The sequence below is a fragment of the Carettochelys insculpta genome, chromosome 7 (genome assembly GCF_033958435.1).
Source record: "Carettochelys insculpta isolate YL-2023 chromosome 7, ASM3395843v1, whole genome shotgun sequence".
Classification (NCBI taxonomy): Eukaryota; Metazoa; Chordata; order Testudines; family Carettochelyidae; genus Carettochelys; species Carettochelys insculpta.
Window position 1 is genome coordinate 46300199 of NC_134143.1, and position 6000 is coordinate 46306198.

At 42.1% G+C, this 6000-nt stretch overlaps 1 long non-coding RNA gene across 1 annotated transcript in view; it reads right to left on the reverse strand.

Annotated features, from left to right (window-relative positions):
• The window catches only part of LOC142015934 (uncharacterized), a 129419-nt gene extending 123918 nt beyond the window's left edge, over positions 1-5501 (reverse strand). The window contains exon 1 of the long non-coding RNA XR_012646245.1: positions 5396-5501. This is a non-coding gene — a long non-coding RNA (uncharacterized LOC142015934). The remainder of the gene's footprint in view (positions 1-5395) is intronic.
• Between the last annotated feature and the right edge of the window lie 499 nt (positions 5502-6000).

The window sequence follows — 6000 nt, forward strand, 5'->3', positions numbered from 1 at the left end:
AGAGCCTTAACCGATCACTCTGTGCATGGATTCAGGATGAGAGTGCCATTTAGTTTTCTAACCTGTTAAATGTTACTGTCTTCTGGACTACCCTGTCACAATGGTTCGAGATAGGCGCTTAGGAAGCAAAGCTACTGGATAAGATCTCACAGTGTTAGATGTCATTAAATACAGGGTATATTTGTTTAAGTTCAAACCAGCAAGGCAAGGAAGAAAATGTTTCCCCACTTCCCTGTTGCCAGGGTCCAGCTCCTATTTGCTTATTAGGAGAGTTGTGATGACTCCCTCTGCAGGTGGGAATGGAGTTTCTAGAAAGGCTGCTAATGGACACTAAGCCCTATATATTTCAGAATGCCATCCTGCGGGAATGATTAGGGTTGTATGGCGGAGGTACAGGGCCCCTTCTCTCCAATCAGAGTACCTGGATTGTTCCTCACCAAACAAACAAAACAGTTTCCTGAGTGCAGCAGTTAAAAGCATTTGCCACATCCACCACAGCCCTATCAACAGCAGCCAAATATTTGACTGATATAGCCAACTGGTGTTAGATAATATGAATTCAAGACCTTGAATGTAATAGCATCCTATTCAGCATTAGGGAGATAGAAGGCTATTTCCACTGAAGTTAGCAAGAGTTTTACTAGTGACTTCAATAGCAGCAGGATAGCAGGATCCGGCCTTAAATGTGAGGTCCAGACTAAATAAATTACTATAGCCAGTGTTGAAAAACAAGACATTTAATAAAATAAATGCTATTAAATTCTGGATTCAGATGGGAAAGTTTTTTCTGACTTTATAATAAAAGCCCCTCCAGTCTATGCACCAATAAAACGATTATCCTGTATTCCTGTGGAGATCACAATTTACAAGTTCAGTAATAAACAGAATATTCCTTCCACTGCAAACTGTATGCTTGGATGGTTTTGATGTTAAAGCTATTCCCAGTTTTGGAAACGTTTGCCAGACCTGACCTTTATATTTGTACAGACATTAGTGCTGATCCGAAGAGATCATCTTTAATGGTGACCCATGAAGCAGTCGTTAACGGTTTCAGAATAAACATGTTTAACTACCTTTTCTCCCACATTCACTGTGCGAACCAGTAGCAGTGAATATATTCTTAATTTTAGGTCCTGCTTATCATCTTTACTATTGCTTCATTTGCATGCACATCCAACTTCCTGCTGCAGTGAGCAAACCCTCAGAGATTCAGCTGTTGCTATAAATCTCACTTGTCAATGACACATACTTTCTGTTGTGCTGGAGCCTATTTTAAGCTCACCTGTTTTGGCTGGTAGCCACAGCAGGTTCACAGTTAACATTTTTTAGTATCTTCTCTAAATTAAAAAGTGGCAACAAGCTCCTAGCATCAGTGTCTGCTTACTCTGCATAGTTGCCTATTGCTATACAGTGCTTGTAATCCTTAACTGTTTGCTGTGTCTCCTTTGCCATGTCTGACAGCTGAAAGGCAGCAGGGAGTTGTGTGACAGAAAGACAGTTTGGGCCTAAGTGAGACAACCTTACACACTTTAATGATCTGAGCTAACTCATACAAGGAGCACCCTGAGAAATGGCTCAGCCAGAAGTAGAACTTCAGTTGCGGCTCATGAAAGCTTATGCCACGATAAAATTTTTAGTCTTTAAGGGCCCATCAGACTCCCTGTTCTTTCTGATGAAACAGACTAACCCAGCTACCTCTGAAACCTGTCATCAACAAGTATGATTCCCACACAAGTCGTTTTGATCTATGTTTGCTGGATGAACTATGCCCACATGCAAGGAGATGTTGGGGAGCGAAGAAGAAAGCTGTTTGAGCAACAAAGTGATTTCCTGTCATGGCTGCATTAGAGCCTGCTTGTGCTGCTTCCTGAACCCACCCATTTTCTTATTTTCTGCTCTGTGCCTGGCTCCAGCTCACCCCACCTTAGCTCCCATTCCAGGCTTGATCCTTGCCTCTCTTCCAGTTCCTGCTCTTGCCTTGCTTCCACTACCAGTCTGGTGCTGATCCTGGCCTCCAGCTTCTGAGTCTGACTCTGACTCTGGCTTGACCCTTAGTTCTGGCATTTGATATCTGACTCAGCTCTGACCCTCAGTTCTGATTCTTACTCTGCCTCTGGTTTGACCTCTGGCTCTGGTAATTGGCAGTTGACTCTGGTGCTGACCTGTGATTTTTTTCCCCAACCTGGATGCCTTCTCTGCTCATTATACAGGATTCCTGCTCTATCTACTAGGCAAGACTGCCTACAACCCAATCCATAACACTCGGGAACAGAAGGCAGCCATAGTCACTAGGGAGCCTTATAAACACCTTATTTGCTCCTTGCTCTATTCATTGTGAACAGTAGCTGTATGCTATTTAAGAGCTATTGCATTCCACCCTCAAGATGGCAACATTTCAGTAGCAGAAGTGTCTTCAGCCAAATCCAACCAGCTGGTGTGTGTGGGTGCAAGGGTCTGCCCATTCCGAACAGCTTGCAGGATCTGAGCCAAAGTTGGCTGATAATTTTTTCCAAATTTGGGAGCTTTTTGCTAAAAGTTCGCAGAGTAAGATTAATTTAATCATTTGTAATTATAGTAGTAGTCCTATACCAAACCACTCTTCAAAGATTATTTAAGGCTCAGAAAACACCAGTGAGCTATGTAAGCGATATTATTTCCATTTTGCAGAAGGGGAAGTTGAAGCACAAAAACATTAAATGATTGTGTATGGCCAGTCAGCGTCACAATGAACTAAAGAACCTGGTATTTCTTCATGACATTTAGAAAGTTTCTCATCACTGGGCTATTGAGGCACTAGCTCTCTGTTCTGATCTCTAACTATTGGCAAACAATCCCTGGCCTACTGTTATTGTTCATGGTGAGGATTTCAAGTTACACGTTGGGAATTTTGCCAGCTTGATGTAGTATTTACATTTCAAAAGTATATTTAAAAAGCTCCAGGAAAAAACACAGCTTCCAACTGACAAGTGTTTGGCTCAGGCAGTTTATATCCATTTAAATATCACAACTAAAGTTCCTATGCAACTTTAAGTTAAGCTTTGAGACCCACCTCTGTTTTCTCAGCTGCCATCACTTTTAATGGATTCCCCTAAAATAACCTCAGAATGAATTTAAAGGAACCAAGGTGTCTCTGTTCTCTTGGACTCACCCTCCTGAGAGCCAGCTTCCCACTTCTTTCTAACGCAACTGCGTCAGCACCACAATTTATCTAAAATTGTATAGCTCTACTGACAGCACGGACTTACATGCACTGACAGTCTGGCTCTTTGTTTGGCAGGCCTCATTCTAATCCAGAATCCTGAAATAAATAAGTTCAATTTCCTTCCTCCCACTCCATTTTGTTGATGTTTGTTTGTTTGTTTGTTTAAAGAGAGGGAGGGAAGGAGGAGTTAGGGTTAGAGGTTGAAGCGGGAACCAAACAAACAGAAATAACCTCACTTTGAATTAAAACAGCTGAGAATTCCTACAAACTAAACATACAGATGCCTTTGAAACCCAGATTCTGTCATACCCTTTTGCTGCCTCCTCTCCTCCCAGCTTAAATAAGAATTGTTCATGTAAAAATCACAGCTTTGATTTACCAAGTGAGGGCCCTCCTCTAGAGTCCCACTCTAAGCTATACTTCTCTGGAAACAACAAGGTCTAAAATGCACATGAAAATGTATGCATAAAACCTGGCAAGGAAGAATAACATAATGGAGAAGATAACAGCTCACCAGTCTCAGGCTGCATCTACACTATGAGATAAATTTGAATTTATTAAAATCAATTTGACAATGCTGGGCTTTATAAATTTGAATTTGAGTAGCTTCGCTTTCCCACAGGCTCACCACAAATTCGACGTATTGCTGCCACACACAAATCACCAAATATCAACTATGCAGCAGTGCATTTTGAGAAGCTACCCCACATTTCCCTCAGCCCCATAGCAGTCTGGGTATTTTACCTGGTGCAGAGTGGGAAAAAAATGCCCCACAAGTGGTTGTGGCTATGTAATATCATATTCCTGCATTCCCTCGTTCCCCTCCCATGGAAAGATAATTGAATGATCAAAGATTTTACAAAAAGCAGCAGGTATCATCAATGGGCACCAAGACATCTGTGGTCTTAACTGGCTCTCCACCCACTGTTTGGTTTGCTTTCAGGGGGGCAAAAGCATGAAGAAAGAGGAAAGGAAAGGTTAGGAAAAAGATTTTACAATTTAAATATCAAATAGTATGCAAAAAGCAGCAAGTATCCAACATGGGCAGCAAGCCCTCAAAAATATTTTTATTGGTGTGATCTGTGGCTGCAGAGCCAGTTGAAATGTTCCCCTGCCACTGAAAATCTTAGCCACCAGGATTTTGTGAGACAGGGTTTTTTGCTTCCCAGTTCATTATCTACTTGTCTTCTGTGCTAAGGGACAATGAAAAGCATGAAGAGAGACTAGATAGTGAAGTTCTGGAAAGAGGATTTTTGGCTTCCCACTTTATTGCCTGTCTTCTTTTCTCAGGGACAATGGAAAGCCAGAGGAGAGAACAGAGAGGGTTTTTGGCTTCTCATGCAAACACGACCTCACCCACAGCCTGGCTGCCACATGGTGTGGTGGGGCAACAGCTGGTGCCAGGCAGCACAGGAAGAAACAAAACAGCTAACAGAGATAAGACACAGAACCATGAAATCTGTGTTGGAGCTATTTGTAAGGGGCAGATGAGCTCATAGCACTAATAGCAAAGAAAGAAAGACATTCCCCTCATACAAGCATGACCCCAAAGCCGCGCTAATAGCTAGGAAACCCAAGCTAATAGAAAGAAAAGTTTCTCAGCCTCTCATAGAAGCATGGCCCCAAAGCCACAGACCTCCTGGTGCAGAATTGAAATTCACGATCTTCCTGTTACCTAACTGGAGAGCTGTGGTGATGGAAGCAGCCAAAGCAGAGCACTGTGATGCCTTATGGGGCACATACGGGACACCTCTGGAGGCTAATGATTCAAGTTAAAGACATGGCACTTCCACACTAGCCTTCATTCAAACTTTTAGTTTCAAACTGAACACTATACCTACCTATTATGATATCAATATTATACCAATATTAGTGCTCCCTAAATCAAGGTAATGGTATTCACTGTGAAGACAATCACTTGGTATAATCAAGCTAACTGCCTTAAATTCAAATTTATTTCATAATGTAGATGCAGCACATGAAAGCACCGATAAAACTTCGTAGCCACATATTCAGAGAAGCCAATATACCCTTGATATAAAGGAGGCTATTTGCTCTGCTATCCTTTACCATTACCAATTAAACCATGCAAGAAAAGTGAGGGGCACAACCCTGACTAATCCCCTCAGATAGCAGTACAACTTTTCATAATCAAAATAAATTAAGGCTGAGAAAGGAAAAGGCAATACTCACACTGCTTTGTAGAGATGTATAATCAGGGTCCTCCTTGTGGTCTGAACCAGGAACTTCTGACCCCTGGTACCATCTCCATCCATAGATTTGGACAACTCATTTAACTGCTCTTTCTCCATTTTCTCATCTGTCAAATTAGAAGTGTGATGGTTACTGCACCTGCTTCACAGGGATGTAGTGAGGCTTACCATGCATAAAGCACTGCGGATGAGAAGCACTCTGTGAGTGCTTAGTATTATTGTTAAACTAGCTAAGGCAATTGATTTTAACTGGAAGATGTAGAGAACTTCCCTGAAATAGGAAAATGGGACTCTACTTTTCCAAGACATTTTTTTTGGGGGGAGGGGGCAGGGGTGAAAGCAAAATCACAGTTTCCTCTTCCAGATCAGGACTCTATCACATCCTGCAACAGAGAGGAGACAGACAGCACACTGATGGGAAAGCATCACCCAAAAGGGCAGAGTCACAGCACCCAGGAAAACTGCAATCTGTTTGCCGCCTTTGGCTCTCAGCACTTTAGAAAGGAGGTTGGACATGATTATTCTCATTTTACTGATGTAGAAAATAAGCACCAGGGTGCTTAAGTCAATGGGGAAAAACAGGAA